Source organism: Parasteatoda tepidariorum, chromosome 4, assembly GCF_982258835.1.
Source record: "Parasteatoda tepidariorum strain Cologne lab strain chromosome 4, Ptep-v5.0, whole genome shotgun sequence".
NCBI classification, from domain to species: Eukaryota; Metazoa; Arthropoda; class Arachnida; order Araneae; family Theridiidae; genus Parasteatoda; species Parasteatoda tepidariorum.
This window is the reverse complement of record NC_141758.1, coordinates 39,067,760-39,083,300: the sequence shown is the minus strand read 5'-3', so window position 1 is coordinate 39,083,300 and position 15,541 is coordinate 39,067,760. Positions and strand designations below refer to the sequence as shown.

The window sequence follows — 15,541 nt, the reverse complement described above, 5'->3', positions numbered from 1 at the left end:
AAATTACGGTATAAAATTTTACGGTAAAAATGGATTTGGTGAATACTACACTTAGGGGGTCGGTACCTAATCCCACAATTTGATCTGGTATTTTTTACAGTGAGCGCTCCCCCAAAATTTTTTAAAAGAGAATTTATCTTTAATTTTTATTTAAATTTACGACTATTACAATGGGAAATTTTATTCACCCAAATTTCTCTCATATCTTTTTCCCTAAATATTAATTCAAAAGCAACATTTCATTAAAGATTCGATTCGAAATATTGTTTACAAAAGATCAAAGGAATCTTTGACCGCCCAGGAAGAATTTTTTTTCTTCTTCATTATCTTTCATCAACGGGTAAAAGAGACTCCTCTTCACGGCTGAAGGAGCCACCTGCTCCGAAGGCGGGTTACCCGTCCACTGTCCAACCCCCGCATCCGTGAAAAGACGATATTCCCGTACACCCGTAATATCACTCTACGTTGGAAGAAAATGCTATATTATTAAACCAACTAAAAACTATTACAATGGGACGAATACAACAAAAGAAATTCTATTCATTATTATTTTTGCATCACTTTTTTTCTCTTTCCGGAAAAAGAACTTTTTTTACTTTTTTTTAACGATCTTCTATTGTCGATGGAGGTTTTAAAATATATTTCTTTTAAATGGAGGATTTATTTGGAGACAGGCGGTCGATGTGAGAAAAAGTCTCTAAAAATTCCCTTTAAACTTTTTTATTTATTTATTTATTTTAAGTTTGTCTTAAGCGACGCAAGAACAAATTATTATGTAAGTATTTCTATTGTTAGTTTTTTTTAAACTCGTTTTTGTAGTATTTGCGTCTCCAAAATGTTCAATTAATTGATAAAGTTGTTAGATTTGAAGTTTTTTAGTTATGTGAAACTTTAATTATAGGCGCCGTATAGTCGGGTTTCAATCACAGGAGCAAAATCTATAAAAACTATGTACGACTGACACAGTATAATAGCATTAGTCAACGATTCTCAAATGGTGTTTTGCGGAACCCTAAGGCTCTATGGAAGAATAAGAAGGGTTCCGCGAGCAAGGACTTTTTTTTACCTCACAGTGATGATTTTTGAAACCTTGTTTATATTTTGAACGAACTAATAGTCTATTATTTATTTAATATTTCGATTGTTTTAATGAAATTATTTTTAAAAAAAGAAATAGAATTTTTTTATTTAAATGTTACTTTTTTATCCAATATTTCAAATATATTATGAAAATATTGTTTCAATATTTTGAATATATTATGAAAAGGACCTGCTTTTATGAAAAATTGTATTAATATTTCCCATCGCGCTTTGCAAATCAGCATAAATTCGTTAATAACTCAATTCATTAATAAAGAAATACGTTTCCCTGGTAACCAGTTTCAACATTTATAACAATTCTTTTAGCTTTCGTTCCAACAAAAATTCGACTTATTTGTTTTCATTTTCACTTATGTATATCCCAAAAACACATTTAAAACTGAATAAGATATAGTTCCAGGAGTATGAATTCAACCGTTGAATATAAAATTAATTTAAGATAATGAATGAAAAAATTTCCTTCCTCTTATGTAATATTTTCAAACTAAAGTAGTCTTCTATTGGTTAACACGGTCACTATTGTTTTTATATACGTTATTATTTATAAAGTCAGGGTTCCACCAAAAACAGTTCAATCATTTCGGGTTCCATAGCTGAAAAAATTGGGAACAGCTGTTATATGTTATACCATGGCACATATTTGAAGCAAATTTTAATTTCCCACTTTTTCCAAAATGTCCACTTGATTTTCAAATTGTGAGACTTGTAGTTTTTTAGTTGTCTTTAATCTTTTATTATCGACGGCGTTGTGTCAGAATTCAAACACAATAGAAAGATCTTTTATTTTTACTGATTTATTTTTACTATTTTACTTACTATTTTTTTAAAGAGTTATATGACTGAACATATAACATGATATTTTATACTAATCGAACACTTTTTAAATAAATTTTAATGTTTTTTTTTTATTTTTTTATTTTTTTTAAATTATTTAGTTGATTTTTAAAATGTGAAAATAGAGTTTTTTAGTTGTCTTTTTTATTATCGGCACCGATATGTCGCAGTTCTAAGGCAACTGATAAATTTTTTGTTTTTTAATTTACTTTTATTTTAAAGGGTTATATATCGGAAAATATAACATTATATATTATACTAAGTCACACATTTGAGAATTTTTTTTATTTTTCCTTTTTTTCAAAACGTTTAGTTAATTTCTTAAATTGTGAAACTTGTAGTTTTATTTATTTATTTATTTATTTTTATTTATTTAATTTTATAGTTATTTTAACCTTTTATCATCAGCTCCGTTATGTCAGAGTTCAAACACAATAGAAAGATCTTTAATAAGAAATTTTTTAGTTCACTTTTTCTGAAAATTCTGAAAACTGAACATGTAACATGTTCCTGAAAACTGAACACGTAACATGTTATTTTATACTAATGGCACAAAAGCGAAGCAAGTTTTTTCCCCTCATTTTTCAAAAATGTTTAGTTAATTGTAACAATAGCTAGTTTTGTAGTTCCTTAGTCGTGCCACTCTTTGATTACAGGTGTTGTTGAGTTGGAGTTTAAACAAAAGTAAGATATTTTTCATTAACTAAGCTCCTTAGGAAAAACTTTATAGAATATATAGATATAACATAACATATGCCATGCTATGTTCTACTAAAACACACTTCCAGGATAATTATTTGATTCTTGCATTTCTAAAATGTTCAATTAACTCTTAAAATAGCTTGATATAAAATTTTAATTATTCTAACTAAAAACAACTGCAGATTTTTACTGAATTTCTTTAAAAAAACTTTTATATGACTGATACATAATATGATATAGCTCATATCCAAAATTAGCATTAAACTTTTACTTTTTCAAAATAATTAGCTATTACAAGGGTTGTAGTCCATTATTGTTTAAATTTTTTAATTTAGGCACCACTTTGTCTTTTCCTTGTTGTTTTTTCTATTACAGACACCATGACATAAAATCATTTATTCTGAAAATATACTTTTCAGTTTCGTATTTTTTACTTAATGTGTGATAAGCATTATTATTTTGAAAACCAGAATTTCTGACAAACCATTACCATATGAAAGAAAAATTACCAAATGAATGGTTTAAATACCGTATATGAATGGTTGAAATGAATGGTTTAAATACCGTTAATATCAAAATTAGGCTGTTGCTGTTTTTTATTAGAAATGTTATATCATACAGTACCGTAATTCTTCTAGTTTTCTTTTTGTAGCGTGTAGAACCATATCATTCATTCATTCAAATATTTTAAGAGATTGTTATATTATATGATGAAACACTGTTTAATTTAATACTTTATTAAAGATGCACCATATTATTCTTTGATGTACCGGTATTATGATTCAATGTTAATCCGATTTTTCTGTGGGAAATGTCTTAAATTCCTGAAAACTCAATTCAGGAATAACATGGGACCATAATAATATAGTTAAAACTTCTTAAACTATTTAAACTAACTCGTTACTCGTAATATGGCTACTAAAACCATTTATTTGCAATTTAAAAAAAAGTTTTCCGATTTCTTTTTGTTTAAAAATATTAGTTTTAAAATTCAACAATGAATAACTTTATACTTAAGAAAATTAATTATAAAATTTTATTTCTATCTTATAATTCTGAGCTATATTAATTCTATTCTTTGTATCAATTCTATTTTCTATATCTTAAAATATTAACCGGTTAAATGTCATAAATTAATGAACTTTTTGAATTTCACACAATGATAAAATTCTGGAAAAATTACCATACTTCATGGTAATGATATTTATCTTTTAAAAAAACTGTAAATCTGGTAATAGAACCAAAATTTAAGGTATTAATAAAACATTCATTTGCTAGTTTTCCCATTTATATGGTAACGGTTTTCCAAAAATTCTGGATTTTAAAATTACAGTTCTTATTACCAACCATTTGGTTAAAAATACAAAACTGAAAATTAATTTAACCGAATAAATAGTTTTTATCCTATACTCTAAGGAAACATGAGAAAATTATCAAATTTTGCCACATTTACCAAATTTTATCATATATTATAAGTCTTTATTTTATGGTTAACTTAACCAGAACCATAACCTAAGTGCTTCTGTAAAAATTACCGAGTTTTTTTTTGGTGTTCACATAGTGCCAGAAACACAGTAAATTTAGTCATATTCTAGTAGTTTTGATAGTATTTTTTGTCTCAGTTCAAATTTAAAAAAAGAAAAGATTCAACTCGTTTAGTTGATTTTCAGAAAGAAGACTTATTCGAATTTCGATTTAATAAAGAGTATAGCAAACAAAAAATTTGTATTAAATTTGTATAATTTGTAATTCAGTACAGTCATTTAACCAAAAAGTATCTGAGATTATTAGGGTAAAGATTTTGTCACACATAAATGCTTCTCATAAATTTTATCAAGCGAATAAGTTTTTGCAAGAAATAATTGTTTACATAAATTATATCAAAAACTGATTAAAGATAGTGCAATCATAAACAACATTATGGATTAAAGTACGAATGTCATGTGTAGTTCCTTTTCCAACTTCTTACCAATTTTGCCAAGAGTGTTTGAGAGACAAATGAAAAAATAATATTTAATACATTTTATTTTTTATTTAATTAATTATGCTGCGATTGAGAGGAAGACTAAAATGTAATGTCTCTTAAATTTATTGCGAAATACTCCCATGTATTATTTGTAACTAAAATTATTTGACATTGATTTATAAGAGAAGAAATAAATTACACTTGATTTGATATATGTATATTATAGTACCATATAATCATATTTAAAGAGGGTATTCAAGGTCGGCATATTAGTCTCCCAGTGTGCTTTATTTTTTATTAAGGGTTGAGTTTAAAAACAAAATGAAAATAAATTCTGAAATTTTCTATTTTATTTACAATACAAAATTTTAAAATTGTCTGAACAGTAAATGGGAAGTGTTTTTTGTTTTTGTTTTTTCTAAAAATTAAGTTTGTATTAATTACATGAAATAATTGTTTTTAAATATCTGCACTGAGAAAAAATGATCAAAACAACCAGAGTGTGTTAAAACCATGTTTCTGGCTCTAGGGGAACACTAAAAATTTTGTTAATTTTTACCGAAGTGCTTTGTTATTGATTTTGGTAAAATTAATAATAAAATATCGTTTTACAATAAATTATAAAATTTGGTAACTGTGACAAAATTCGGTAATTATGGCATGAACTTTTAGCATTTAAAAAAATTTTATATTGTTAATTATGGATTTAAATTTCTTTTATGAAATTTTAATATCATAAAAGTAAACTATGTCTGATTTCTGCTCTTGATTCTTGATTTTTTTGACATCTAGATAGATAGACAAGTGTTTTTTTTTTCTTCTGATATAATCATGATTGTTCTTTTAAAATTCTTAAGCGAATTCTTAAGCTAATAATTCTTTTGAAATTCTTCAGATTGTTCTTTTGAAGAATTTTAATCTTTGTAAGAAATGCTATGCTTAAAATATTCCTGGTATTAAAATATTCTTTCGAAATTCTAATTACGATATTCCAATATTGTACAAGTAAACTATGTTTAAAATATTTTTGGTTCCTGACATTCTACTCATTAACAAATTTCAAAACTTAAATATTAAATATCTATAATAATTTATAGTATGTTTTTTTTTTATTTGCAATTTTATGTATTATATTTAATATATTTTTTAAAAAATTCAATCTCAATCTTCAAAGTTAAAAAAAAAATTTAAATAACGAGTACACGAAATAGAAAGGAAACAAAGACCACACACTGATTTGTATTATTTTATCTTTATTTATACGTTTTTTGTAATACGGTATTAATTAAACTCAATTGACTAATCCAATGGCTAGAAAAAAAATCCCACCGGCTAAAACTGTTTCTTTTACGGCAGCATATCAACAATCTCCGTCGAAAAACTTAGTCGCAAAATACGTCGAGCATGAACCGGTTTCTTACTTTTCCTTTTATTTCTCAAAATGTTTTTATTTTTTTTATAAAAAAAAGAAGGAAAAAATAGCATTTTTAGAGGAAAATAAATTACAAGTTTAGGAATTTAATGACATATGCACACTAATGTTATTCCCCCAACCCTCTATACGAACCAAACACGAGAAAATTAATTACGTAAGAAGTCAACCGTATAATGAAACAACAAAATCATTTTAATGAAAATAAATAGATATTTTATGTAAATTTTCACCATCAAAGGCAGTTAAAGCTGGATCGTAAAAGATAAACATTAGATTTGTCCTTTAATTAATTTTATTATTAAAGCGTGATTTACGTATTTTTTTAAAAATTTTTTTTACATTGCATTTATTTTTAATATAGTTTTGTCTTTAATGGATTAAAATAATATTCTGTATTGTTACTTCAAAATCAAATTTCAAATTTTATAAGGCAATTTCGGATGTTTTATTATTTAAAATAAATGAAAAGCTTTATTTTATAACAGCAATTTAATTTATGGAAAGCTTTGAAAATAATCATATCGATTCTAATTAAAATAAAGAAATTTTTTGTTTAGCAATAATAAGTAATAAAGTACGGTTTCTTAACAATACTTGTACATTATTCTTTCTAGTTAAATAATTGTACAGAAATTGTATGGATAGTACTAAAATAAAAATAAAAATAAAAATAAAGCTTTTTAAAGTAAGTTAAATTACAATGCAAAACATTCTTTTTTTAAATTTATAACTGCAAATTTTATTGATCAAAAACATTTAAAAATTAATCCTTTTTAAACTTAAAACAATTTTGTCTTTTGTCTTTGGGCATAAATCTCTTTGAGTTAAATATCTAATTAATAATTTTATGTCTAATAAAAATATACTTTCTTTACAATAATAAGTTATATTATGATTCGAAAACAGAATATATGCATGATAGCAATTTTATGAACCTTATTGCAAAAATTGCTTGCCATCAACTAATAAATATAAAATATGTGTAAGTCCTAAATGTAATATGTATATATCTTCTGTATCACTTTCATCACCAGTAAAAGCATTTTTCCTTTAAAACGCTTTGCAATTTCTGACTGTGCAGTTTGAAGCCTAAAGCAATATCATGTTTTTTAATGTAGTAAACAATATTTTTTATCATCATTGAGTACATTTTTGTACGTTTTGGGATTAAAATAGTTTTCTAAAAAAAATGTTGCTCTAATTGATGAGTCACGAAGTGATTTTAAAAAATATCTAGTTACTGTATTTATCACCTTGTATTACTTTCATTACCAATTAAAGTATTTATCTTTCAAAATGTACTGCAATTTTTGATTCTACACTTCAGGAAGACAGATTTACTCTTGATTGAGAAAACTACTAACAATTTTTCATAGCAATTTTAAATAAATAGGAAAGTATTAATATCACATTAAGGAATAATACGAATAAAAAACTATTTTGAATGATAAACTGTCTGTAGTTAAAATAAAATATAAAATAAATAAAACATATATAGTTAAAATAAAATATAAAATAAATAAATTATAAGGGTTTTCAATTGGATTCATTTATTAAAAGAATATTACTTAAGCAATTTATAGTTCGATAATGTTTGGTAATATAATAGTAGTAGAAATAATTTATAATAATGTCATTTTAATGCGTAAAGATATCATATAACTAATGTTTCTCATTAATTAATGAAAATAATGTGCAAAACTTATAAATTTGCTTTCTGGATTTATTATTTGCATTAAACTAACAAAAGCACTGGGGTTTACATTTAATATTAGTTACAATATACTTCTAATTATATTTAACATAAGTTATGTATTATTTTTTTGAAGTGTCGAGGTATGGATGTTGGCTGCCATTAAAAGATTTAAGCAGTAGAAGTTATATTATCAATTTAGCAGTAAAACGTCTGAATTGAAATTAATAAGTAAGTTCCGCTCATAAATTTGCTTAACAGATTCATTATGTGCATTAAACTAACAAAAGATACAGGGGTTTATATTTAAAATTATAGTTCCATTATACTTCTAATTATTCGTTATAAACTTCTTTTTAGATTTAATTACATATTATTTTACATATTATACATATTATTTTACATATTATACAAATTATTTTACATATTATACATATTATTTTACATATTATACATATTATTTTATAGATAAGTTACATACTATTTTTAGGATAGTCATGATATAGATCTTGGATGCCGACAGCCATTAAAAGATTAAATTGGTAAAAGATACATTATTTTACTTCCGAACTGAAATTAGTCAATTTCGCTCATAAATTGGCTTTGCAAATTCATTATTTCCATTAAATTAAAGGAAGACATTAGAGTTTATATTTAATATTAGCTGCATAGCACTTCTAATTATTAGCTATTTTAAACTTTTAATTAGATTTAATTTAAGTTACATATAATTTTTAGGAGCGTCATAATATAGACCTAGATGCTGACGGCCATTAAAAGATTAAAAGGGCAGATGATATATCATTTTACTTCTGAACTGAAATTATTCAGTTCCACTCATAAATTTGCTTTGCAGTAATCATTTAATAGTAATTATTTCCATTAAATTAGCAAAAGACAATGAGATTTACATTTATTATTAGCTACATTACACTTCTAATTATTCGTTATATTAAACTTCTAATTACATTTAATTTAAGTTACATATTATTCTTAGGAGCGTCATAAAAACTTTGATGCTGAGTGCCATTAAAGGATTAAAGTAGTAGAAGATATATTATTTTACTTTTAAATTTAAATTAATCAGTTCCGCTCATAAATTTTCTGTACAGATTCATTATTTGCATTTATTGCAGCAAATTAACAAATTAATTCCTATATATAGTGTAAAAACTATTTTCAATAAATAGTAACTTTCATTTTTTGCCACTAAAGAACGTGTGCTATTAAGTTTGTTTTTCGTCTACATACATTACATCGATTGAAAGTTAAACAAGAATTACTATTCAATTGTGAAAATACATTAATTTCGCATGATTCTGTTCAATTTTGAGAAGGAAATTATTCGCGTTGATCAATATGATTACATTTATCATGCTGACATTGGTATTGTAATTATATAGTTTATCTTAATATACATCCGAAAATTCGTCTATGACATGTTTATCATCATTAATATAAACTTACACCTACAGTTTATTTGTTTTTTAATGTTTATTACAAATATGAAAGGAAGTAACAAAGAATATCTAAAACAGTATCTATAAATTAATAAATATGAAGAAAAAAAAATTCACCTACCCAGCTTTCACTTTTTTTTTATTAACAAATTTTTTCAATGCCTATAAACATGTTAACAAAATTGAATTATCGATAAAGGCTAAAGAATAACAAATATTATACAATATCAATTGATTCATTGAGATTAGCTAAAATTTGACATTCTTACTTTACCAATATTCAAATAAATTGGGATTTGGTTACATTTTAAAAAGCCGTAGATTGTTTGTTGTATTTCGTTCAACCTGTTAGATTTTGCGTGTTTAATTGGTTTACTTATTTTATGTTAGATTTTTTCCAATAAAAGTAATTATTTTCAGAACTGGAAGAAACGCAATATTATTTTGTATGATATGCTTTTATCCAATAAATAAGACAAACAAACGAAAATAAATTAAATTTATTTAATCGTTAGATTAAGTTGTATTCATAATTTATTTTAGCATTTGCAAATAAATCTTTTGAATTTATTAAAATGATTAAGTTACCATGTCAATTTAATTTTACAACAAAAGAAATCGAATATCATTTAAAATGTTTGTTTTTTTGTCAAAGATATCTAAACATTTAGTAAATTATTAAATATTCAGTTTAAAATATCCAAGTTCGTATTGACCAATAAAACCCTTATCTCTCAGGTCTATACATCATTTCTCATTATAAACCAATCATTTTTTGAATTGGATATTAGTTTTTTTTATACTATGTCTTTCGAAGATAATATATCAGAAAATCGTTTTTATCACATATTGATCAAAAAAACTAGTAGACCTATTCAGGCAAAAATGTGAAAACCTAATAATTTCAGAGTTGTTATAATTAAACGTTTTTTCATTATATTGAACCTTCATATATATATATATATATATATATATATATATATATATATATATATATATATATATATATATATATATATATATATATATATATATATATATATATATATATATATATATATATATATATATATATATATATATATATATATATATATATATATATATATATATACATAAATTACTACATAAAATTATGTAAGTATCTACTTAGATATTCCATCACTGGCTATCATAAATCAAGTACTAAATTCTCATTGCAGGTCTAAGTTACTCCATTTTAGGGGGGTAATTAAAACAAATTTGCTTTTAATTTCTTTAAAATGTAGTCCCGCAGTGAACTGATCATTAAGACACTGCTCCCAGCAGATCCCCGAAGTCAAGCACCACTGGCTGCTGTCAGTGGGCGGGTGGGTGACCACTTGTATAAATCTTCATACGGACCGAGGGTGTGCGGTATTGGTCCTCGTTAAACTGTTCTACCGTAAAGTGCTCAGCTTCGCTTACAGGTCGTCGGGCTACCGAAGCGGGGGTGCCATCCCTGATGGCATGTCTTCGGATCATCCTCAGGGATGCTTCCCAGACCGTCGCCAATAGCCCATTGTGCAGCTCTAGTGCGACGTGATTGAACTTCAACAACAATATCTTTAAAATATATGCTATACAAAACTTTTATGCGACTAAGCATATAAGGAAACTATAGATCCAATTTTTAGAATATTTTGCTAATCTCGAATATAAATGCTCTTAAATTGACAAAGGATTTTAATTAAAAAGTCGCTTAAATTCGATTTACGGTATCAAAGACACATCATTAAATATTTTATTACATTTAAATGTTCGCAGAAGGAAACTATAAATTAAAAAAATTATGTTTTACACTAATTAATCTGTCTCTAAATAATGGATAAATGGATAAAATGGATAAAATAAATGGATAAATGCTCATAAATGGATAAAAGCATTAAATCGAAAAGCAGTTTAAGTAACTTCGTATGACGGTATCAAAGGCATAACATTAAATTTTATATCACAATTAAATGTTGAAAATGTCACAGAACATGCTGATGTATAAATTTTTATTATTTGATGATAACTCTTAACTAAAATTTTTATATTTGTGCTGACAACTATCATACTTTTAAATATAATTTTTGACAATCTATCAGATTTCAGAGTAAAACATTAGAGCCAACAATAGTCTTTAATTGAATACAAATTTGTCTTGGTGTTAACTAAGAAATGCATATTTGAGGAAGACGCTCCAAGTAATTGTGCAAATTCAGCAGGTTGTTAATTCAATTAACCAAGTTTGGAAACAATAAAAAGTTACCCCTCGACAACTCACCCGGGTGTCAAATCAGAATATCATTATCTTCTGAAAATCTGTAAAAGTCACTCAAAATTATAACTCGTCAGGGTAATAATCCAAAAAATCATAGTTCCAAAATGTGGAAAAATTCATCAGGGTGTTAATTAAAATAATAATCTTTAAATAAGTAGAAAATCTAATACGATTGAAAACATCAGGATGTTAATTTAGACAATCCTACTAATAATCCTGTCCTTTAAAATCGCAGAAAAATAACCAAAATAAACTAGTCAGGGTGTTAATTCAGAGTTAGCCAAGATTCAGAGCATCATTGGACTTTATAAACGTATGAGTCTCCCAAATTCAACTGATCAGGGTAATAATCCAGAAAATCACAGTTCAAAAATGTGGAAAAACCTTTCCAAGAAAAACTCATCAAGATGTTAATCAAAATAATAATCTTATTATAAGTAGAGAATCCAATGCGAGTGAATTCATCAAAGTGTTAATTTAGATAATCCTACTAATAATCCTGTACTTTAAAATCACAGAAAGATTACCTTATGTTAACTTGTCAGGGTGTTAATTCAGAATATCATAACACTTTAAAAACATATGAAAATTATCCACAAAACAACTGGTCAGGGTGATAATTCAGAAAATCAAAACTCAAAAATGTGAAAAAGTTTTCCGAGGAATCAGGATATTAATTTAAAAAAGTATCTTTGTGAAAAATCAATCCCGTAAGAATTCCTCAGGTATTTTTTATACAGATAATTCCACTTTAAAAACGTAGAATAATTACAAGAAGTTAACTCATCAGTGTTTTTATTCTGAACACTATATTTTAAAAATGCTGAAAATCATTCCGCAAGAAACTAATTTACTATTGATTTAAAACATTAGAAATGTGTATAAATAACAGTGTATGTGTAAAAATAAAGTCCTATTTTTTACACATAACCTTATATTTTGAAAGCTATAAATTATAAAAGTGAATAAGAAATAATGTTGAAACAGAACAGAAGGAACTGGCGCATCTTTAATTATTTTTCTCTCGTTAAGAAATAGAAAATTATCACGTGAAAAAAATCTCTTAAGAAATTGCTGGTTTACAGTACGACTACTGTGCAATTTATATCGTCCCCAAGGTAAATCTTAACTGCGTGGTGGCAAGTTTAGAGTATTAGCCATATTATTATACATGAGTCGTATTCTTAATTATAGGAAATGTATAACTACACTTGAATTATTCACCCGTGATGTGATAGTATTATCTGAATGTTCTTATTTTGCAATGTTAATTATTTAAGTACAACCTTTGAGCTAATTGGAGGAGAAAAAAACTGTTCAAACTGTTAATTTTAGAAAAGCAAATTATTATTTAAAAGAAAATTACAGTAACTCGTAGTGTTAATTTTATTCGAAATGCTAATAAGTCTGAATGAAATATTAAAATTACTAGAATTAGTAAAAAGTAATGTAAACTTACATGGAATATTAATTACAGTGTAACATTTCTGAATTTTTAAACTAAAAACTGGTTTTAAACTTATAGTAAATTAGTATTTCCATTACCGAGTATACCGCAACTGAAACCAACCGTAAACCAAAGTAAGCGGTATTTTCCGTTCATACGGTAACGGTTTACCGGAAATTTTCGATTCCAAAACTATAGTCCTTATTACCACACTTTTAGTAAAAAAATACAAAAGTTCAAAATAAATTGATCCGAATAAATAGTTTTTACGCGATACTCTTAGGTATCATGATAAATATAACAAATTTTACCACATTTATCAAATTTTACCACAGTCAACAAATTTCATCACATATTATAAGAAAATATATTTTTGTTTTTTTTTTAACATAATCATTACTAAAGCACTATGGTAAAAATATACTTCGCTTTTTGATGTTCCCATAAATCCTGAAAAACAATAAATTTTACCATATTCTGGTAGTTTTGAACATGTTTTTTTTTTTTTTTTCGAAGTGTGATATCATTTGAACTTGCTGCAACCTCAATACGATTGTGAAATCATAATATCATTCTAAAAAAACTTGGTCACACGATTCGATGATACAATTTAACGTCTAATTAGCACCATGTAAGGAGAGAAAAGTCAGTTCAACGTTGAACCAACTTTTCAATTCATCTCAACACCATATTAAGCTGCGTCTATAATATGGTTCAACATGCTGAAAACTTTTATAAAACTTGCAAATAAAATAAAATAATAAGTTGCATAAAAAATTGAAAAACTGCATCAAGAAAATCTACCAGTGCACATTTCTGAAAAATTTCATGAAAAAAAAAACACTTAATATTATAGATGCAGTATAAATACTGTATTCTACACTGAGAAAATAATATGGTCAAAACTGCTAGAATACGGTAAAATTTACCGTGTTTTTGCATCTATAGGAAGACAAAGAGCTCGATAACTTTTCCCAAAGCACTTTGGATAAGTTATAAATAAAATATAATTTTATAATATGCAATAAAATTTGTTAAATGTGGTAAAATTTGGTAATTACTTTTCAGTTTTGTACTTTTTACTAAACGTGTGGTAATAAGAACTATAATTTTCCAGTAAACAACAACCATATAGACGGAAAAATTGCCAATGAATGGTTTAAATACCATATATAATGATTTCTATTACCAGAAATATGTTTGTTTTTTTTACCAGAAATGCCATTACCATACAGTACGGTCATTTCACCAAAATTTTCCCCCTTGTAGCATTAATCATTTTAAAACTATGTAACGCTGAAAAAAATAGTTGCAAACTGATGTAATTAAAATCAGCATTTTTGGATGTTTCCTAAGATTTAGAAAACACGTTATTTGTATAAAAAAATCTTTATAAACTAAAAAAACAAAATTTTACATTAAAATAAATTACGGTTTTTCTTGAATTCAATTTTATCAACGCAACATCTTCTAATCCCGCCATGGATGGAAAAAAAAAATTTTTTTTTCTTGCACAATAATAGGATGCGCTGTGTTTACAATGGCCTCGGTCTTGTTTACCCATTCAGATAACTATAACGGAAATAGGGCAAGAGTTAATTTATTTAAAATTACAGTCATCAAAGCATCGCGTGTGGTCAGTAATTTGAGGGTGGCTAGACCGCCGGACAAGAGAAAACGGTCACTTGACCCTTTTTCTCCCATCAACTTTCTCATAAGAGACTTCTCAAGCTTATGTTCGACTTTTACTTTTTTCAGAAGAAAAAAAAAATTATAAATTCAAGGCTATCGACTATTGCTGATAGCTGCCTTATTGATTTATGAAGTAGTTTTCGTTTGAATAAATTATTTTGATACAACAGATAAAAAATTTTATTACAAGAATATCAAATGCATTTTAAACTACATTATTTCAAATGGTATTAAAAATGTATATAATATTCCATTATTCCTATAGTTTTTAAAGCATAAATATTATTTTAAAATAACATTGTTAACAATGAATTTTATATAGTTTTTATCCTAAGTCCGACAGCTAGCTCATTGTCTTATTCTTTTTAAGAATAGAATAGTTTATTTATAATAGTTAAAACAGAGAAGTTATCATTTAAACAAACAATTTTTTCTTATGCGTTCGTTAATAGACAAAGATTACAGTTTTTATTATAAGATAAAAATATTTTATGTAATATTAAAATGCATAATTTCAATTATTTATTGTAATTATTTATTGTAATTATTTATGTGTGATACACATTCTATTAATCCAAAGTAGCTTTTACTATTAAACATATTTAATACATAATATATATTAAATATGGTTTTTACAGATTTTGTTCTCGGTTCGATAGCTGACTCGTTAATTTTTTGAAAAGTTTTCGTACGAATAATCAATTGTTTCTTATTCTTTTGTTAGTAGTTAATATTTAGTAAGATAGAGTACATTTTTTTTTACTTCTTAGTCCATGATGAACAGTCCATACATCTAAAGTAATTTTTATGATTAAATATGGTTTATTTGTAACGATTCATATAGTTTCTGTTTGCACCTGGAAAAATTTGTAATAAATTATAATTTGCTTTTTATTATTTAAATATCATGAAGCTAAAAAATTCCGA

At 25.5% G+C, this 15,541-nt stretch overlaps 1 long non-coding RNA gene across 1 annotated transcript in view; it reads left to right on the top strand.

Annotated features, from left to right (window-relative positions):
* The first annotated feature begins 589 nt into the window (after positions 1–589).
* Positions 590–15,541, top strand: part of LOC122269424 (uncharacterized) — a 33,422-nt gene continuing 18,470 nt past the window's right edge. Inside the window, exon 1 of the long non-coding RNA XR_006225179.3 lies at positions 590–775. This is a non-coding gene — a long non-coding RNA (uncharacterized LOC122269424). The remainder of the gene's footprint in view (positions 776–15,541) is intronic.